The 22741-nt window shown below is 38.3% G+C and overlaps 1 protein-coding gene across 2 annotated transcripts in view; it reads left to right on the top strand.

Annotated features, from left to right (window-relative positions):
* Positions 1–22741, top strand: part of CHRM3 (cholinergic receptor muscarinic 3) — a 633202-nt gene that overhangs the window by 526859 nt on the left and 83602 nt on the right. The window contains exon 4 of one of the 2 annotated variants that reach the window (XM_043964241.1): positions 3633–3744. The exons of the other annotated variant lie outside the window; for it this stretch is intronic. The gene's annotated coding sequence lies outside the window, so the exon portion shown is untranslated. The remainder of the gene's footprint in view (positions 1–3632; positions 3745–22741) is intronic. 2 annotated transcript variants of the gene reach the window in all.

The following is a 22741-nucleotide window of genomic DNA, read 5'->3' as shown; positions in this document are numbered from 1 at the left end:
AACCAATTATTTCTTGTGCTATTCTTGTTCTTCACTTCTAAGTTTGTCAAACAGGAAACATCTGTCAGGCCTTGTGAATGGCAGATGATAATAAACTGCCCATGAAGTAACCCTGTTGTCTCTGGCTCTTAAGATTTGTTTTTTCTGATGATTTATAAAAATCATTTCTTTTAAATTTCACCAGTAGCATGTGTCTAAAGAAGCAAAGAAATGATCTTCTCTTCATTTTCAGAACTCAGAATCTCTTCTTGCAGAAAGACCCATAAGTCACTGTCCCAAAAATTTTAATGTGAGATACTTTCACATTTATAGTATTTTCTCGTGTATCCAGCCCTCTTCTTAAGTGTATCTCTCTCTTTGGGGCAGTTAGGTGGCACAATGGATAGAGCACTGTCCCTGAAGTCAAGAGGACCTGAGTTCAAATTGTTATGGGAAAAACGGGGTATGGGTTTGGGTTAGGGGTAGGGGTTCTTAGGAATTCCTCTTTAAAGAATTACACCCTCTTGCACACAAAAGCAGTTAGAATAAGGTGGTAGTTTATTTAGGGGCAAGGGAAGGGAAGGGGGGGAGGGAAACCATGAAAGAAATCCTTGGACTTCTCATGGGGAGATAGGTATGGAACAAAGCACGTGGCTCTGAGGTACCAGTCTCCTCGAGCAGGAGACTGGCAGGTACTTTTATAGAGGACTGATGATGGGGAGGGGTGACAATTTGACTATGGAAAGTTCCTTTAGTGAGGGAGGACCACCCCCCACTGGTGGTGGCTAGAGGATTTGGGTGAGGGGTGGCTATGGATCTCTCAAGCCATCTCTCTTTTCAGGACACAAAGGCGGCAACCACACCCAAAGTTATCTCCCCAGGGATAAGGTAGATCAGAATGAAGGGTGGAGGTCCTGAAGCCAGCTCAGTCCAATCTAGTTCTGCGTATCTCTCTAGGCATATCAGTCCTCTGGTTTAGTTTCTCTCTCTCTTTTTTTTTTTTTCCGCTCGGGGCAATGGGGGTTAAGTGACTTGCCCAGGGTCACACAGCTAGTAAGTGTCAAGTGTCTGAGGCCAGATTTGAACTCAGGTCCTCCTGAATCCAGGGCCAGTGCTTTATCCACTGCGCCACCTAGCCGCCCCCCGTTTAGTTTCTCAAGGAGAAGATTCCTTGGTGTGCCCCAGAGAACTTCTGGGGTGCTCTGCACTCTCAACAAAATCTCACCTCAGACACTTATTAGCTGTGTGATCCTGACCAAGTCACTTAACCCCAATTGCCTTAAACATCCAGAGCCATAGCCAAGCATCCTAATCTGTATCTTGCCACTGGATCCAGATGACTCTGGAGGAGAGAGTGAGATTAGTGATCTTGTATAGCCCTCCCTCACTTAAAATCCAATTCAGTGCAAGTCATGACATCACCCTGATGTCATGGTCCTCTTCAAGAATGGGGGCAGCTAGGTGGCACAGTGGATAAAGCACCGGCCCTGGATTCAGGAGGACCTGAGTTCAAATCCGACCTCAGACACTTGACACTTACTAGCTGTGTGACCCTGGGCAAGTCACTTAACCTCCATTGCCCAGGAAAAAAGAAAGAAAGAAAGAAAGAGAGAGAATGAAGGACAAACAACAATAAATGTATCTGGTTGCCCTCTTTGCCATATGACTTCCCAAGCCTCTTCTCTTCAAAATATTCTGTATCCCAGTTTCTTCACCTGGAAAATTATAAACTTGAACTAAATAATTTTTAAGTTGTAAATCGTCCTAGTTCTAACATCCTATGAAGCTTTGGACACAACCAGTCTATGAGTACAACATGCATTTACATTAAAGAGTGGTTGGAAAATCCCCCCATGCCACCTAATGTTCTTTTAGATTGTACTATATTTATACATGCATAAGGGGATCTCTGAACTAGCCAGATTTTCATATATGTCTATGATGTGTTTTCCCAGGACATTCATATAAGTAATGCCATGCTGCATTTGTAATATTACCATTTCTTAAAATGCTAAAATAAATTTTATACAGTTTATGTACTTTTGAGATCAAAATAACTGAAAATAATAAATAATCAGGTAATATTCTTCCTATTAAAACAACCAAAAAAAGCAAACTTCAGATGTTATGAAGTTAATTAGTAAAATAATTACAATAAAGCTCTCTGGCCACTGTTATTTCATTTTAAAATTATTTAATTCCACAAATGATTAATGAAGCCTTACTCTGTGCTGGTTACTGAGGGGAGATGACAAAGTGAAATCTCTACCTCAGGGTGCTGGGGGTTTGAGCATCAGATCCCTCAGTGTTTGAGTATTCTCTAATGCAGCTCAAGGTCTTATTCCTGTGCATTCTCTCCAGTTCCAGATGACATCAAAATATTACCCAATTTCATTAGGTAGTATTACAAAGGAATGTTTACATTGTGGGGGAAGGAAGGAAGGAAGGAAGGAAGGAAGGAAGGAAGGAAGGAAGGAAGGAAGGAAGGAAGGAAGACAGACAGGAAGACAGACCTGGGGATGCAGTTTCCCTATCTCCCATAGTCCCTGGTGAGACTGAGACCAGACTTAACAAAGAGTCTAGATAGCATATGTTGAATGAAGTTCACAGATAAATATGGATCAGTTGAAAGAGTTCTTATCAGCTACCATGGGGTTGGGTCTTAAAGATTGTTTCTCAGGACTTTGAAGATGGATTGGCTGGCCACAAAATTCAGCATGTACTTCACTCATAGAACCCCAGCGGCTCCTGACCTTTGGAATCTCTCAAGGTCACTGCCATCTCTAATTTCTTTCACTTAAAGCAGGAAGAATAGACACAAAAACAACCGAAGCAACAGCAGAGTCATATGTTTCTGGGCCACATTATGATAGCCCTGGTGAAAAAAAAAAAAAAAGACTATTGGCTCTCTTCCTGATGAATGTAGAGTACTTGAGTCCTCACTTGAATACATAAGACAGGAAGATGTCAGACCAAAGATCATTCCCTTGTTGACTAGTGCCTTTGGAATTCACCCCCATTCCAGCTCCATTGTTAATCCAAAAGGATTCGTTTTAGCTTGAAATTTTCAAATTGTTTACAAAGTAATATTTTAATTGCTTTGACACAAAGGTCTCCCAATGCATATTTTGAGGTTTTTTTAGATTATAAAGATGAACTTTAAGTTTCTGACTAACCTATTTAAAAATCTGGCTTAAACCCACCTACAGTGCATAAGAGATAAAGAAGATTGGGTTGATATATTCATCTACATTGAGTTTTATCTCCTATCACTTTCCTTTACCTTCCTTATACTCGGTCCAAGACATGCCTTTCACTTTCACAATTTGCCTTTGCTCATATTAATTTCTCTACCTGCACTGCCCCTTGACCTCTAGGCTTTACCTCTTAAAATTCAAGGTCCATCTGGAATGCCATCTTGCTAGGTTGTCCAAGCCAGAAGTATACTAGTCCTCCCCCATGGATATTTGTCAAATGAATACAATGAATGAATGAATCAGTACATGGACTTATGTCCTCTCACCCTTCTTTGAGCTTGAACAATCTGCCAGTTATAAACATGATGAACTTTGAAATCATTGCTTTGATTACATGAACAGAATGAGGAGAATGAGTTGGATTATTGGTTTGGTTTTGTTTTTTATTTCTTCTAGGTGGTGTGCTCTCAGTGCCTGTGTCTAAGTCATATCATTGATCTTTCATTTACTTTCTCTGATCCTCACCATCCATCTCCATCAAGAGCCAAGGAAGAAAAGATCAAAGAAGGTTAATATCGGTGTGCATGCTATTTGTGAATAGAAATTAAGTTGCTTTCACAAAATTGTTTTTCCTGATCCATTGCGCAAGTGCCTTAACATAAAGTTAGAAATCTGTCAAGTATGGATGTCCTCTGGAATGGGTGATACACGATTATAAAACATTTCAGGTTGCTTCTCTGAAAGAAGAAGTAATGTATGTAGTGCATTAAATGATGGAATTAGAGCTAAGAGACCTCAACTGGTATTTTCTGGCTCTGTCAGTTACTAGCAATATGACCTCAGGGAAGTTAATTATAGTTCATAATAATACCAATAATTAGTTACAATAACTCATGTTTATATAGTATTTGGTAATTTACAAATTGGTTTTGAATGCATTTTCTCAATTAATCTTTACAGCAACTCCATAGGGTAAGTCGTGCAAATGTTATTAGACACCCATTTTTCAGGTATGGAATCTGAAACTTGTAGAGGCAGAAATTTTTCCAAGGTCACATGGTTAGTAAGTGGCAAAACTTGGACTTGAACTCCTCTTCATCTGACTCAGCCATTTATTCAGTAAACATTTGTCAATCTACTGCCATGTGTGAGGCTTTTGCTAGGTGCTAGAAATATAAGGTTCATTCCCGGCCCTCAAGGAACATACATTCTATTGACTCTGTGTCCCATGCTTTTTCCACCCCCCAAAAAATACACTTTATACTGAGCCTCAGTTTTCTTCATATAAATAATGGGAATAAAAGAATATTTGCAAAACCTGTCTTACAGGGTTGTTATAAATACAGAACTAGGTAGTAGCAGTAAAGAATTTGATAAATCCAAAGCCCTATGGTCTCTAAACTAAACTTTTATTATACTTGGCATTGCCTTACCTTGGGGTTACTTCCGACTACTCTTAGAAATCTCATTTAGAGTCACCTTCTACCACATTCTACTCTATGGTAAAAAGTGGTATATCAGGACTCTGACAAATCCAACTGATCTTGTGATTTCTAGCTCCACCCTTTTTAAATAGACAGCAAGCAGATTTTCATTTGCTGGAGAGACAGTCTGCACAATAGCTTAGAAGTCACTTTTTACCTATGTTCAAATGGGCAGAATTCCTTTTACAACCCAGGAAATACCACTTGGCCAAATGAAATATAGTTATATCCACTTTCAGAGAGGTTTCAAATTGAATGTACTTCAGCTAAAAAGATACAAATATGCATGTGTGTGCATTGTACATGCATGAATGAATAGACGTGTACTGTGTATAGACATATAGTATATTGTAAGTATGTATATATAATCATGTATGTGTTATACACATATTAGTATATTTGGTCATCCATAACCATAGGGAAAAATGCAGATGAAGGTAGGCTTTACTCTCAAAGTAATTTTTTAATGTCATTTTTGGTAGATATTTGAAAACTATCTTTAAAATTGTTTAAAATTATATACCTTGAAGTTCAGTTTTGGGGTGTGCAGGTTTCTTAACTCTAGCAACAAAAGTAAATATTGAGAGTGAAACTCTGGGTGTTAAAGTGGAACAAGGATACTAGGCAGTGAGCTCTTTGCTATATCTAATCCGATAATATTCTAGTGCTTACTTGGCCTTTGTAAATAAAGATAAACATAGCCTCCCTCTTTTTTTTCTCCTCAAAAACAAACACTCATACGTAAACAAAAACCGCAGCCATGTGGCTCTTTGGGTATATGGGGACTGCAAATGTTGCTTCAGAGTCATATAAATGGGAAAACCCATTTACCTTGTGGTAACTTAGAATTTTAGCTCTTTTCTTAGGAAATACATGTTAACTATAGGATGTTAGCTAATCTTTATGTGGTACTTAACAAAGGGCTTTATATGTGTCACCTCATTTGATCCCCACAACAATCCCATGAAGTAGGTGCTCTTATTATCCCCATTTCACAGGTAATGAAACTGAAGCTGAGAGGGCTTACTGATTTGCAAGGAGTCATGTAGTTAGTGTCTGAATCTGGATTTGAATTTAGGTCATCCTGACTCCAAATCCTAATGAACCACCTAACTGCCCATGTTGATTATATTATGTCTGTTGTTTCTTCTTCTTCTTCTTCTTCTTCTTCTTCTTCTTCTTCTTCTTCTTCTTCTTCTTCTTCTTCTTCTTCTGCTGCTGCTGCTGCTGCTGCTGCTGCTGCTGCTGCTGCTGCTGCTGCGGCTACTTCTGCTTTTTCTGCTGCTGCTGCTTCTGCTTTTGCTGCTGCTGCTGCTTCTGCTGCTTCTGCTGCTGCTGCTGCTTCTGCTTCCTCCTCCTCCTTCTTCATTTCAAACTGTAATCAATGGAGAGAATTTCCTGTGTGAAAATTCCCTCTACCATTGCAGATCAACAATTGTTCTGTATTTTATAATATTGAGAGTTTCCCAGGATAATGAGAAGCTATGTGATTGCCCAAAGCCACATTCATAGTATATGTTAGAGACTTGTCTTGTGCACACATACATACATACATACATACATACATACATACATACATACACACACACACACATACACTGCTTTGAATTCAGAAAAAACAATACATTCCATATACATAAAATGATAATAAGAAGAAGCATGGTGAATAAGATCAATCTGAGTAACACACGCACAAACACAAAATAAGTCTGCATCAACAAGTGCTAAAAGAACATGAAATAGAGGCATAATCAAAGTTATTGAGGTTAGTTAGTCAAGGCTTTCTCTTGGAGAGAAGCTTTGAGTTGCTGAAACTACTCATGGGAATTTGGAAGGGGGCAGAGGATTGGGTGATGGATCAAGAGAAGAGAATAAGATGTCAAGTAATCATCCTGGAGGAATTATTGCCAGAATCAACTGGTAGTTATCGAATGGTGTAACATCAGTCACATGACCAAATAGAGCACTGGATTTGGAATCAATAAGAATTGGATTTGAATTCTGCTTAAGAGACTTAGTCACCTAAGGTGACTTCTGTCACTCAGGTTGTCATTTGACTCTCTCATCTTCAATCTCCTCACTCATAAAATGAAGAGAAAGGCAGTTGTTTTACAGGACTCATATATGATAAAATGAAATAATACATATGAAGCAAACTTTAAAGTACTATAATATCATCATCGTCATCATTATTTAAAAAGTAGGTGTCATAAAAGTAGAAGAATTAAACCAAATAACTGGAAAATTTTAAAATTATTGCTTTGTTAGTGTAGATTCCAGTCGTTCTTAAAAGAAGGAAAAAACCAAGGAAGGCAGTGTCATGAGGATAAGGATAAGAGCTGGCATTTCTATAGCAGTCTGAGGTTTTCAAAGCACATTACATGCATAATTTCTCAAAGGATCAGCACAGGAGGGACCATATACCAGGAGAAAAGGCTATACTCTAATAATTCTGACCTAATTCTAACCTTCTTAAGGTTAAAAATGCTATGCTAGGATACAGCTCTGCTCCCATACTGTTTTTATATCTGGAAGCTAAGTTCTGAATTGTGTCCACAAACTGCAGAAATGCCTTTGAAGCTCTTCCCTCCTTCTACCAAATGAGGGTAACTATAGCCTTGATGAAGCTCTTGGAGGATTTAGAAGCTCAACAGGAGTTCCAGAGCCATGTAGAAGTCTTTTAAAACTCTCCACTATATTTATACAAAGGTTGACCAAACTAAAGTAGAATAGTTTCTTAAGGCATCAGGAGGAAAAAAAATATGCTTATATACACATGTATATACATATATCCATACTTGTATGTATACATATATGTGAGTGTACACACACATGTAAGCTTTAATAGCTTAAGTATATGATGAGTTTTATGTAATTTATATGCATATATGTGTGTGCATATATGTATGTGTAGAGAGACAGAGACAGAGAGTTTTAGCTTAAAACTGTAATACATATATGCTACTTTTCTTCCTATATTGCGGCTGCTTGCTTCAAATTATGTCCTCTAAGTACTTTGACCTTAATATAGCCTTGTTTGGGGGTCTGATTTGCAAATGTTTTTGCATGTATGTGTGTGTGGGGGGGGGGTTCTCCACAGATGCAGTGACAGTAAGGCAACTTAGCAACTTAAAGATCTTTATTGAATCTTTACTCATTAGTGGCTGAAGACAATTTGACTTGAAAGTATATGGGGGGTGCAGCTAGGTGGTGCAGTGGATAAAGCACCAGCCCTGGATTCAGGAGGACCTGAGTTCAAATCCAGCCTCAGACACTTGACACTTACTAGCTGTGTGACCCTGGGCAAGTCACTTAACCCTCATTGCCCTGCCAAAGAAGAAGAAGAGGAGGAGGAGAAAGTATATGGTGGATAGATGGTCTCTGTACTCTCTGTTTATGGAACTAAGTCTTTGTAGATGGCCTACATACACATATCCATATATACTATATAAATATCTGTGTATATTTACCAATCTCAAGGGTTTTTTAAATTGCTGTCAGTGCATAACAAATAGGAGAATAAGGAGAACAAATACACAATTTTTGCCTTGGGTCCCATCTATCATTAGCTGAAAGACTGTTTGTTATTGTTGTTTGTCCTCTATTCTCTAAGAGGACTGTGACAACAAGAGGTAATGTCATATGTTGCAGTGAATTTTATTTAAGTGAGGGAGGGCTGTGCAAAGTCACCAACCATACTCTCTTCTCCAGAGCCATCTGGGTCCAGTGGCAAGATATAGATTGGAATGGCTGGAGATGGTCCTGGATGCAGTGTAAGACTGACCTTTTTAAGCTAAGGTCTTTCCTAGGTCTCTGGAAAATGGTTAGATCCTTCCTATGTGTCCTTACACTTTGTTTTCTAAATCTGTCTCTCATGGGAGCTCCTTTGTTCTGAACATACCCCCAGATATTCATAAAGCCATATTAATATTACCCTGAATAATATTCCTAAGCAGGATATTGGCCCAACTGAGTACATAGATATTACTTCCTGTCATACAAGTTAAGGTTAAGTTTCAGTTGTTACTAAAGGCAGTATCTATGTACTTATGGTCCAGCATCCTTCCTACTCAGGTTATTTAGGAGGTTACTACTGTGTATGTGTGTATGTGGGAGCATGTACTCAAGGGAAAGGGGAACCCATGGAAGGAGGATCCAGAAAGTAGAAGATGCATATCTGTGGTATCGAATGCAACACATTAGTTGTTGTTTAAGGCTATATGACCTCTTTAAAAAAAAATAGTTCATTAGCACATATCAAAATTTCTGGGTTGTTATGAGATAGTTATTTCATCAATTCAACTATCATAAGAGGGGGAAAAAGTTCCATAGAAACTTCTCTTTAACTTCAAAATACACTGTATTGCTCAGAAATAGTGTCTAGTAACCTGCTGCAGCAGTGGGGCCATCTGTCCATGATTAATATTCATTTTTTTCAACCTGACACATGCAGTGATTGGCCCTTGATTCATTGTCAAGGCTGCCGAAGACACTGGGAATATGAAACTTTTGTAGGTCATCTACAAAGACTAAGTTGCATAAACAGATTGTACAAAGGCCAGCTACCCACCATATACTTTCAAGTCAAACTGTCTTCAACCATTAAAATGTGACCTAAAGTGTCATCCTTTTTAATGAATAAAGATTAAAAGAAGATCTTTAAGTTGCTAAGTTGCCTTGCTGCCATTGCAGCTGTGGAGAACCCACAGACACATATATGCACAAACATTTGCATATTAGATCCCCAAACAAGACTATATTAAGGTCAAAGTACTTAGAGGACATAATTTCAAGCAAGCAGCAGCAGCATAGGAAGAAAAGTAGCCTTAAAACATTTCCCAACAAATCTGGTACTCGCCTTACCATAAATACTTAAGCTATCAATGGGAAGAGCAGACAAACATAGGAAAAATGCATGGACAAAACACACACGTAGGGAAAATGTATGCCTAAGGAAAGTGCATGTGTGTAGGAATAATTCATACCCCAAGCACTACAGTATGACTGATGTCCTTTGATGATGTCATTGTGCTGCTTCTGCCAGGTGAGCTCTTCAAAAGTCCCATGAAACATAGTTTCCACCAGACATTGTTTTAACCCTGTCCATGTCAGTGGATGCTGTGCAGCACTGTTGTGCTGATCTCTCTCATGCATGCACTCTCTCTCTCTCTCTCTTGCTCTCTCTCTCTCTCTCTCTCTCTCTCTCTCTCTCTCTCGCTCTCGCTCTCGCTCTCGCTCTTGCTCTCGCACGCTCTCTAGATAGATAGAGATACATAATACATATAGGTGTATATATTTAAATAGATACATAATACATATAGGTGTATATTTGTAGATAGATGATAGAGTTGTAGACAGTTTGTTTGAAGTTGAGGAGCTTTTCTTAGCTTCCAGATTTAGCTTCAGTTAGAGTCCTTAGCCAAGGTATTATTTCTCCCTCATGGAAGGTGGTACATACTCTGACATTCTTTCAGCTAAAAGTACAGAGGTTTTCACCCCTTTCCAACCTCCCCAACCAGTACAGTTATATCAACCCCCCACCCATACTCAGTTAACTCCAGTGGTTCCCTATCATGCCAGGATCAAATACAAAATGCTCTTTTTGACATTCAAAGTCTTTTTATAGCCTAACCCTCCCCATACCTTTCCAGTCTTCTTACATTGTACTCCCTACCACATATGGCTTCCTTTCTGTCCTACAAATAAGACTCCATATCTCAGTTGCATACATATTCTCTGGCTGTCCTCCATGGCTAGAATAGTCTTCCTCCTTAGCTCTACCCACTGATTTCCCTGGCTTCCTTGAAGTCCCATCTTTTTCAGGAATCTGTTCCCAACCCCTCTTAATTCTAGTGCCTTCCTTCTGTATATTATTTCCTATATAGAGCTTGTCTGTATGCATTTGTTTGCATGTTGTCTCCCTCATTAGATCCTCATTTCCTTGAGGGCAGGAACTGTCTTTTGCCCTTTTTTGTATGTCTAACACAGTAACTGGCACATAGTAGTTTCTTAATAAATCTTGATTGATTGACTACAGGTCTTTTAGAAAGACAAAGCCTCCACATAACATATAATATAGGAATCTTTAGGTTGAGCATATCTGCTCTGGAAGGAGATTCCTTGCCAAATATGTCAAGGACTTCAGCATACAAAGCCAAATCTGCCCCATCTGGTGCTTTCAGGCTTACAGCTTGTGAACTTTAATAGCTGGTCACCAAGGTCAATATTAGTCAGCTAGGTGGCACAGTGGACAGTCCTGGAGTCAGGAAGACCTGAGTTCAAATCCAATCTCAGACATTTACTAACTGTGTGACTCTGGGCAGATCACATAACCCTGCTTGCCTCATCTGTAAAATGAGATGGTGAAGGAAATGGCAAACCACTCCAATATGTTTGCCAAGAAAACCCCAAAAAGAGGTCACAGAGAGTCAGACACAACTTTAAAAAATGATTAAAACAAAAACAAAATAGTTTTGTCTAATTTAGGGTCAGAAAGACATTTCACTCCTAGCCTAATTTCCAGGGGCTGAACTCTTTCCAGTTAGCATCTATTTAGATGTTATCCTTTCAGAAAACTGAATGAAAGGATTTAAAATTTTTTTTAATTGAAAACTCTGTTTCCCCATACCTGCCCCAGCTCAAATTCCCTTCATAGTTTGTTATTTTTCTTTTGGTTTTGGCAGGGCAGTGAGGGTTAAGTGATTTGCCCAGGGTCACACAGCTAGTAAGTGTCAAGTGTCTGAGGCCAGATTTGAACACAGGTCCTCCTGAATCCAAGGCCAGTGCTTTATCTGCTATGCCCCCTAGCTGTCTCCCCCTCATAGTTTCTCAAAGACAAAACTATTTTGTACTCCATGCAAATGAATGGGAACTGGGTGAGAAACAAAAACAAAGGTAAGCCCAGGGAAAAGGTTCATGTCCTCTCTTTGTCTAACTACATTTCTGGTCTTACATCAATCAGTTAATTGATATACATTTATTAAGCCGATACTACTAAGTACCAGTCACTGTGTTAGGTTCTGGGGAAAGAGAGACAAAAATGAAACTACCTCTGCCATCAAAGAGATTCCATACCTACCTTCTATAGGTGGAAATATATACACATATAAGCATATAAAAATAAATGTGAGATAAGGGTGGAAGGTGGAAGATAACACTAAGGGGAATAAAAAAAAAAACTTCATTTTGTAAGTAGTAATTGAGCTGATCCTATCCTACCTTGAAAACAATATTGAGGGAACTATGAAGGTTAAATTCATTAAAGGCTCCATTCATGTGAATTTCTTGCTATTTTTCCATGGGTCCAAAATTTTTTTTTTGGAATAGATGATACATACCAAAGTGGCATATGCTGTTCATTACTGATGCTTTAGAAACAATTGACTAAAACTTTTAGAATAAACCTTGGGCTAGTGTGCTCTGGAGCTAAATTGGGAAAGATGTGGATTTCAGCAGGGCATGTCTGATCCTAATGTTGCAATTTGGATTAACGAAGCTAGCACTTACAGTATATTGCCTACTAGTCTGTTGGGATTGTTTTAAAGTGGCTATTATTGTGTACATATTTGCACACTACCAGGTGGCTTACAGGAAAATAAAAAATGAAGTATGAGATCTCTGAATAGAGGTTGGCATGTTATACTTCCTTAGGCGACAAGAGACAGATTTTTTTCATACCCTATTATGAAATATTCCATGTTGGAAGACCTGAAAAGCATTGTGCTTGGAGTAATAAATCCATAAATGCATAATGTTGGATGGGATTTATGTGAAGTCAGACTTTTCATCACTATTTCCTGTGACCAAAATCTAGCAAGCCATGTCCTGATGGAAAGTTCATGGACCTGCAATCTGGAGATCTGGGTTCTGTTCTCAGCTCTTCCTAGATGGCACTGTTAAAAAAAATCTTAGTCTGGGCCTTGCCTTGATCAATAAGGCAAACTCATGAAATAAGACCAAAGGAGTTCATTAGCACACCAAAGCATCAAACAGTTGGTGAGGGACAAGCCCTAAATTCAAACTGTGTGCTGCTTTTATAGACAAGAATAAAGCAATTTCCATATAAGGGTAAAACAATTTGGATTGGTACATGTTTTAGTGAGGAGATGGGATTAGTATCACCTCAGCTCCAACCCAACCCCATATTACAACATCATAGTGAAATGGGATGAATACTATGAGATAAGATTAGCGTACGTGTTGTTTACTTCCTTCTCCTATTGGCTGGCTCCCCAAGTACCCAAAAGTCAGGCAAGGTTAAAACATGGAGCTATTCAGACCGACTCTGTACAAGTGACTGACTTTGCACCGTATCATAGTCAAGTCACTTCATCTCTCTGTGGCCCTCAGTTTCCTCCTCTATAAAATGAAGGGACTTGAACTACTTTACCTCTACTATGAATTCCAGCTCTCATAGTCTGATTTTTTGCATTAGGTGGTATTTGACCCCATGGCCCAGGTAGTGCAAAAAACTCTTTCCTCCTTAGCTCCAGCATAGTTCATGGATGAGTCATTCTGACTTTGTCCTAGTGTAGCTGAAAAATTCCTATACTGTTGTCAGGAGAAACCTGGGTTCAAATTTGTATGCTTACACTTACAGGTTTTGTGACCATTGCAAGTGGCCACTGTTCTGTTTCTCCTGTGGAGTCTCTGTCTTCTCTTCAATGCATATGCTATGGTTGTCACACTAATTTTTCTAACGCACAAGTTAGCCTTTTATTGTTCTGCTCAAGAACCTTCAATGATTCCCTATTACCTCCTCCAGGATAGAATGCCTTTTGGCATTTACACTCTGTTGCCAGCCTACCTTTCTTGGATTATTTGATATAACTCACCTTTCTAACTTCTGTGTTTTATTTAGCCAAACTGGCCTGCCTGTTGCTACCAGACATTAGCATTTTGTTTTTCGCCTTTGTGCCTTTTCAAAGGCTGCTTAAGGGCTGAGATGCAGTTTGCTCTTCTTTCTAAGCTTCCTTCTATACTCAGCTCATGTGCTTCCCATCAGAAGAGCCAGAGCCAGAGGTCCCTGTCAGTGATCTCCTCTACAAAATATCCTCTCCATTTACCTGTGGTGTCCCCTCAATACAATCTAAGAGACTTTAGGACAAGAACTGATTTGCCCTTGTGTCTTTGTTTTGTCTCTGTCTCCCCAAAACCTATCATAGACCCTTGTGCCTGGTACACATCCATGAAGGGCCTGTGAGATTAGAAACTCACCTCCCCTCTCTTCTACTTCTCACCCTCCAACTAAAGGTACTTTCCTGCTTTTTGCCATCAGTGCAAAATTTCTAGTTAAAACTTTATTGGAATTTAAGGCTCACTGGATTGGTGTGAGTTACCCCAGATAAGTGAGGTTTCTTTGTTCTGGACATGGATGAAAAAAGTAGGGGAAAGACATTAAATACAAATTTTCAAACCTGGTCCACAAGAAGAAGAAGAAAAAAAAATTTTTTTTTGGTTGAAAAACCATGCAGAGGAGGAAGTTTGGAGATTCCTTTTCACAGATAGTGAATATGTAATTGAGATCAGACACTGGAACTATAAACCTAAGAGGCCGGTGATTCCTAATTCTGATAAAGTAGAGTGGCTGAAGCAGCCTGGAGGGTTTTCCTACTTGAATGGTTTTTCTAAGCCTTAGAAACCCTCTAGGTAAGTAAAAGTTAAAGTCCAGACTTTGATTAAGTTAAGTGGTAATTGATGATACCTGATGTTAAAAGGAGGAAGCATGGCAACTCTGCCCAGATTGAGCAGTCTGTATCCTTAGTGTGGATGTGAAGAGCTAGGTGCTACAATAATTAGAGCATTGGGTCTGCAGTGTGGAAGACCTGAGTTCAAATCCAGTCTCTGAAAATTAATATCTGTGTGACCCTGGGCAAGTCACTTAACTCTGTTTGCCTCAGCTGGAAAAGGAGATGGCACACCACTCCAGTATCTTTGCCAAGAAGACGCCAAATGGGGTTAGGAAGAGTCAGACATGACTGAATAACTACAACAAAAATCCTTAGTGTTGTGGGGGAAATAGGGTAAGGGGTTTGGGATAGGGGTTGGGGTTTGGGGTCCTTAGGAATTCCTCTTTAAAGAATTATACCCAAAAATAAAAAATTAGAAAAAATAAAATTTCTAAAAATTAAAAAAAAAAGAATTACACCCTCTTGCACACAAAACCAATAGAATAAGATAGTAGTTTATTTAGGGGCTGGGGAAGGGAAAACAAGAGAGAAATCCTTGGACTTCTTCTCGTGGAGAGAAGGCATGGCACAGAGCGTGGCTCTGAGATACCAATCTCCTTGAACAGGAGACAGGCAGATACTTTTATAGAGGACTGATGGTGGTCCGATGAGGTGATAGTCTGACTGTGGAAAGTTCCCCTATTGAGGGAGGGCCACTGGTGGTGGCTGGGGGAATTGGATGAGGGGTGGCTATGGATCTCTCAAGCCATCTCTCTCTCCTCCTCCAGCCATAAAGGCCGCAGCCACACCCAATCTTATCTCCCCACGGGTAAGGGAGACTGGAATGAAGGGTGGTGGTCCTGGAGTTAGCTCTGTCCTGATAGGTTCCACTTATCTCTTTAGGTGTGTCTGTCCTTTGGTTTAGTTTCTCAAGGAGAAGGTTCTTTGATGTATCCCAGAAAACTTCTGGGGTGCTAGGCCCTATATCATTAGTGTCCTTTCATAATAATAGTTATATAATTTAACTTTTAACTCTGACTGTGAGTCCAGCACTAGTCAGTGTGCCCTCTAGCTGACTCATCTGTCATAGAAATGTTATCCAATTAATAGTACTGCTTAGTGAAAAAATTCTGTCTTTGATTTGTGAAAAAGGGTAGAAGCAGGCTGCAATAGAGGGCTCTGAACCACTCTTTAAGAGAATCCAACTATAGGTACCTAAGATAGTTGAAATCCTTTGTTATTGCTATGAAGATGAATCTTTACTATTATAACATCCCTCCCTGCCAGCTTTGTGAGCTGATTTAGTAATTCAACCTCCATTTCTTCTTTCTGACCAAGTAAGATATAGACATATACATACACATATATATATATGGTCTTGAGAATCATAGAGTTAGTTATATGATTTAGAGCTAGCCCTTCGAAATCATCTGTTCTAACTTTGCTCATTTTATAAATAAAAAAATTGACACAGAGAATTGTTCGTGACTTTCCTAAGTAGATTCACACACTCTCAGTTCCCTTTTTCTCTCTATCCTCACCCAAAAGCTCCCCACAATGCTTTTCCCTTTCAGTGTGGGGCTTTCCCATATGAAAGTCTTATCTAATGTGATGAGTAGAATTAATTATATGTCTATAAACTACTTGAATATACACTTATGTAAGGAGTGTATGAGTCTCTGTGTATATGTCTCTATTGAATATCTGTAGAATAAAGTATACCCTTTGACAAACATAATTGACTGAAAACTTGCTGAAGTCCATCTAGTTTAGGTTCCCAGAGCAGTGAATTGCCTGGGGCTGACTAGACATTGTCATTCTGCCTTCTGCTTATTTTGTAAACCCCCAAACTCTCCCCTCCCAGAGGTTCCCAAACTTTCTTCTTGGACTTTTGCTTGTTTTGCCAACGAATCTGTCCAGTGAAACTGTGAGAAACTTACTCTTCCCAAAGGCAATCTTTTTTTTTTTTTTGGTGAGGCAATTGGGGTTAAATGACTTGCCCAGGGTCACACAGCTAGTAAGTGTCAAGCGTCTGAGGCCAGATTTGAACGCAGGTCCTCCTGAATCCAAGGCCAGTGCTTTATCCACTGTGCTACCTAGCTGCCCCCCCCCCCAAGTCAAACTCATTGCTGTTTTGGTCCCCCATATAAACCTGGTCCCCATTTCCCATTTTGGGGTACTCCCAGTACCTGCTGCATGGTACCACAAGCTGCAATTCCTCTGCCCTGATTAAGAACCTTAATTTTAATATATTCATTGTTTTCACTAAATTTCAGGTTGACACTTTCTCTTATTCAATTCTAGAAATGAGTCACAGCATATCAGTCATCCAGTCAGTCAACAAACATTTATTGACCATTTACTAGGTGCTAGGCACATGTGCTATGTCCTGGGGAAATAAGGAAAAGGGGGGGGGGTTGGGGGGAGTGAAATCTTACAGCCTTAAATTAGTATCTCAGCGAGTTGTGTGAGTTGTACTTACTACTCAACCTTTCAGGTTCCATTTTATCTTTTAAATTCTGTGTATTAATCACTTAATGATTGTTCTGAATCATACTGCCACCAGGTACCTGGGGGCAGCCTGGCTTCGAGGTTTACACTATCATAAAAGGCCTTGATCCTATATAGAAGTTCCTATTCCAAATTACAGGAATAATTTTCTATCCATCAGTCAGTCTGCTTCTAGAGATCATGTCTACCCAGTTCCAGTCTATTATCATTATAGCATATAATAATAAAAGTAGATTCAGTGTGAGCTAAATAAGATGCTGTACCTAAAAGGGAATTGTTATTGCCAATAATTAGGATCAGGGAAATCTTCCTGAAAGAAATAGCATTTGAAGAGAAAGAAGGAAATTTCATTAAGCAAAAGGAATGACCTAAACAAAAGCATTGAGGACAAAAAGCACATAACTTGTTCAGGGGACAGAGAGTAATCGGGTTTGGCTACATCCTCCAAGACATAGCTGAGTGTGCCATATGGCTGGCCAGATCAGGTGGTGTCAAGTTGTAGGCAGACTGCAAAATACTTATGGCAGAGTTCATTAACACTCTGTACCCTTAGGAAATGTTTCTTAAATGAAATGTGCTGTCAATTCGGTTGAAATGAGAAGTTATAGACTGCTTGTTTTTCAAAGTAATTTTCAAGCTGTAGAAGTACATTATGTCAGGAAGGTACTGTTTTATTTCTTCTAGCATTTTGTTTAAATAAGAAGAAAATCAAAATATTACAGGCATCTGAACAAAAATCACTTAAATGCTTATAGGTTTTTCATTCCGAATTTGAGTTGGCTGACAATTGCTTAGAAGTAAGCCTTCGAATGCAGTCTTTAATCAGTAACATCAGCAATAGGCGACCCTGCTTTTTGTCGAACATTTATATAAGTCATTTCTCCTTTGATTCTGTAATAAATTCAACGTGCACAGTGTTGTTCTAGGCATTGGGGAAACAAAACGTTTATTGCCCTCTGGGAACTTACCTTCTATCTGAAGATATACCTTGAACACAGAAAGTAAATGCAAAGCAGGGACTTGCTGGAGTCAGCCAAATAAAATTGAACAGTTTTTCAGTTTCAATAAAACTCGGACTCTGGACTGGAGAATCAGTTGCTACATTTTCAGTATGTATATTTATGCTAAATAAATCATGGAGAGGCAGCTAGGTGGCGCAGTGGATAAAGCACTGACCCTAGATTCAGGAGGACCTGAGTTCAAAGCCGGCCTCAGACACTTGACACTTACTAGCTGTGTGACCCTGGGCAAGTCACTTAATCCTCTTTGCCACACACACGCAAATTTTTTTTTTAAATCATGGTTTGATTTCTTGTTTTGTTGGTTTGTCTAGGCTTAAAGTGATGGAGAAAAAAAGGTTAATAATATAGATGATGATGATGGTTATTAGTGGGGCAATAAGGGTTAAGTGACTTGCCCAGGGTAACACAACTAGTAAGTGTCAAGTGAATGAGGCCAGATTTTGAACTCAGGTCCTTCTGAATCCAGGGCCGGTGCTTTATCTACTATGCCACCAGCTGTCCCCCAGATGAAATTTTAACATGTGTGCTGCATACATTTTTTTTTTCTTGTAGGAGATTTTTAAGCATTTACTAGTATGCCTTTGATACATATTCAATAAAAGTCAAATTTTATTTATGGAAATAGGTCTTGTTATTTCTGATCTCCAATTTGAGAAAATAGTAAAATGTACCTTTTTATATCAATTTTTTAAAACTCAGATATATGAATACTAACTTAAACAATCATAACTGATATAGATAACAATGCATAAAAGTAGACTGATATTAGGTCAGAACAGCACCTTTTCGAATATTGTTTTGCTGTCTAACAAATACTGTTTAATTCAATCATGAGGAAGCCAACTCCAGTTTGTGCTGGATCAGGGCCCTTAGTGGCATAATGGGTCTGTCATCATATGCAGTGTTTTGTTTCCTTGATGTTTCCCCTGACATTGATGTTAGGAAATGTCAACATATTTCCTGAAGTAAATTCAAAAAATCCTTGCTGTGGAAAAGCTGTCAAGCCTTTAACAATAATGGCATTCCTGGGAGCCACTATTTCTGCTTTAGGTACTTGATACTAGAACAATTTTTGAGCAATAGATAAAAAAAGTTCCTAGTAAAGGGTAATTTTTCTTTCCAGGCTACAAGCCTGATGCCTCTCAGAGGGACTTTCTCTACCATGTTACAGAAACCCCTCTATCTACCCATCAGAGAACCATTCTCTTCCTTCTTCTCTGTCCCCCTTGTCTGTATCTAATTGTTTAGCTTCTCCATTTTAAACTCGGGGACACACACACACACACACACACACACACACACACACACACCCATCCCTAAATCCTCTTTATTCTTCCACAGGCTACATTCCTGAACTTTTTTTTACCATGCAGGGTGCCTTAATTCTCTCCCTCCCCCCCCCCCCCAGCCTTTTTAGCTCTCTCCTTTTTATTTGTTATCTAAACACCTTGAGGTCAAGGATTCTTTTTCCCTTTGTATTTGTATTTCTGAATGTTTACCACAAAGCTAGGCATATGGTAAACCTTAATAAATGATTGTTGACTTGACTTAAAAAAATATATTTATGTAATCTAGATAAACCTACTCTAAGAACCTTTTCCATGTGGAGAAGGAAGGAGTCCTACAAGCCATATCACAGATGAAAAAAAAAAAAACCTGAAGAATAAAGAGTACTAACACCTAGCTAAGAATGATGATTGGTCTGGGAACCAGCTGACAAATTGGTGCTACCACAATTTCTCAAAGTACTGAAGACAGTTGGATATATAGCATTATATACCAAAGCTAATCATTCTGCAAATCAGTGCTCTGAGTAAGAGTCATTAATACAGATAATCAAAAGCATCAGATAAATTTTAAATAAATTTTAATTGATGTCCTTCAGTTTTATATCATTACCGTTTTCCCCATTTTCTCTCCCCCTCCAGCTCCCTCTCCCAGATACCAACCCTAGATAATAAATAGTATTTTTAAGGCACATAAAAGAAGAAAAATCAATATAACTGACCCAGTACCTTGAAAAAGTCTCAAAATAAGTGCTTTGTCCATACTTGTGGACTTCTTACTTCTGCAAATGAGTGGGTTGGCAGTGTCTTCTCATATCTTTTCTTTCATGCCAAACTTATTCTATATAATTTTGCAAAATTCTCTTTTAATTTTTTGGGGGGAGACATGTTTTTTTTCTTTCATTTACCTTGTTTTATCATTCTGTATACTGTTTTATTCTTTGACTCTGCTAACTTCATGCTGCATTAGTTCATGTAGATCTTTCACTGTTTTCATTATATTCATCATTTCTTATGGGATAGTAATATACTGTTATATTCCTGTACCAGTTTGTTTTGTTATTCCACCGTCAATGGGCACTGTTTTCAATTCTTTGTTATCACAAAAGGGGTGGCTATAAATATTTTGGTGTATTTGGGGACTTTGCTTTTATCAATGGCCTCCTTGGGCCAAAGGATAGGAACATTTTAATCATCTTATTTGCATAATTGCAAATTAATTTCAAAATGTACCAACAATGTACCAATATCTTGATCTTCCCACAACCCCTTCAACATTGAGTATTGCCATCTTTTGTCATCTTCATCAAATTTGCAGGGTTTGAGGTAAAACAGCAGGTATATATATATATATATATATATATATATATATATTTTATTTTATTTTATTATTTTTTTTTTTGTGAGGCAATTGGGATTAAGTGACTTGCCCAGGGTCACAGCTAGTAAGTGTCAAGTGTCTGAGGCTGAATTTGAACTCAGGTCCTCCTGAATCCAGGGCCGGTGCTCTATCCACTGTGCCACCTAGCTACCCCAGCAAGACTATTTTGATTTGCATTTCTCTTATTATTAATGATTTCTAGCATTATTTTTATGGTTGTTAATACTTTGAAATTCTTCTTTTGAGAACACTTGGTTCATATCCTTTGACAACTTATCTACTGGGATGATGGCTGTTGATATCATATACATATGTTAATTGTATATCTTTGATATAAAACCTTTTTATCACAGGAACTTAATGCAAAGGTTTTATCCCATTAAGATGTGTCCCTTCTGATACTAGCTGCATTCATTTTGTTTATTCAGAAGCTTTTCAGTTTGATGTAATCAAAATTATCTATGTCCTCTTTTGTAATTTTCTCTTATTTGGTTTTTTAAAAAAATCTCCTACCCATAGCAATGAAAAATATAGATAGATAGATAGATAGATAGATAGATAGATAGATAGAGATAGAGATATTTATCTGTATATCTATATATAGATATAGATATATAAAATCTAGCAGCAGATACATTAAAAAAAATTGTATGTGCATTAAGGAGTTTTTCCATTGTTTAGAGCAAATGGTTTATCTTTTCAGTGATTTAATTTTTCTTTTGTTAGAATTAGTTTATGTTCCCCTAAGCACAAGGAAGACAATGATTAAAAAAAAAAAAGTTCAGTTAGTAGTACAGAGAGGTCAGTTAGATAGCATTCTAGTTGATTATCTGAATTAGTTTTGTGAAGAAGAAGAAGAAGAAGAAGAAGAAACAGCATTATTATAAAAATGCATGACCAGGAGGGGAGGTAAATTTGTCACAAAGTGAATGAATGATACAAGAAGAAGTAGTAGTAGTAGTAGTAGTAGTAGTAGTAGTAGTAGTAGTAGTAGTAGTAGTAGTAGTAGTAGTAAAGTACTATTTGTGTACTATGAAGCATGAAAAGTTGCCAATATTAGAAATACAAAAATCAAAGCAGTCTTTGACTTTAAGGAACTTAAATTCCAATAGGTGAATACTACACACATGGGGGATGATGACCAGAGAGCTATGTTTTGATCTTGAAAGTCACAGGGATGGTGAGTGGAGCCATGGGACAACTGAGATACACATAGTAAGATTCTACAGTGAGAGAAGCTAAAGGGTCTTTGGTGTTCCCAGGATACTGAAATAGAGAAAATGTTCTGCCTTTCAGTGGATCCTCTATGGATGTTTTAAGGAAAATCATGAACAAGTATTGCACAGGATAAGAAAGTTTGCAGGGCTTGTGATCTGTGTGTGTGTGTGTGTGTGTGTGTGTGTATCTCTGTCTCTCTCTGTCTCTATCTCCCTCAATCTCTCTCTGTCTCTGTCTCTCACACACTCAAATTTGTGTATATATGTATACACACATATATAATCAGTGGAATTCTATCTCTTGGCATCCAACAAAATAAATAACAGAAAACTGTTGAAGACATATTTTTGTTTTTGTTTTTCCCCTCCGACTCCACATATTTCCCTTATGTTTCTTCTGGTCACATTTGCCTAGCTTACAATTGGGATAAAATTTGGGCTATTTATCCTTTTTTTTTGTTTTATTTTGTTTTTAGCAAAGATAGCATATCATTTGATGAAATATTCTGATTTTACATGTTCAATCTGCAGGAGTTTTTATTATAAGTAATACTTATTACTTAAGTACCAGGAAAGATCTCGAATTAATGCCTCATTATGTCTATAGGCATCCTTTCCCTGCTTCTTTATACACTCAACTCCTAAAAAGTACATGGTCAAACATCACCAAAAAAGTGAAGTGCTGACTCTTTATATATGCCTACTTACTGTTACCTTCATCCATCTGAGGATCATTGAAAACATTGAATCAATGTGTAAAGGTGGTAAGAAAAGACAGGTAGGTTAGTTACTAGGCCACATGAAAGGAATATAATGGTGAAATGGAAACATGCCTGAAATGGAGATTGACTCAAGTCAGTCAGTCTCTCTCTCTTTCTCTCCTTCTTCCTTCTTTCCTTCCCTCCCTCCCTTCCTCCATGTTTCATTATTGTAAGGAAAAGGGTTTTTTTGATCAGAGGGTCATAATTCCAGAGTTAGAAGGGTCCTCAGAGCCCA

Source organism: Dromiciops gliroides, chromosome 4, assembly GCF_019393635.1.
Source record: "Dromiciops gliroides isolate mDroGli1 chromosome 4, mDroGli1.pri, whole genome shotgun sequence".
Taxonomy (NCBI): Eukaryota; Metazoa; Chordata; class Mammalia; order Microbiotheria; family Microbiotheriidae; genus Dromiciops; species Dromiciops gliroides.
This window is presented reverse-complemented; position numbering and strand designations above follow the sequence as displayed.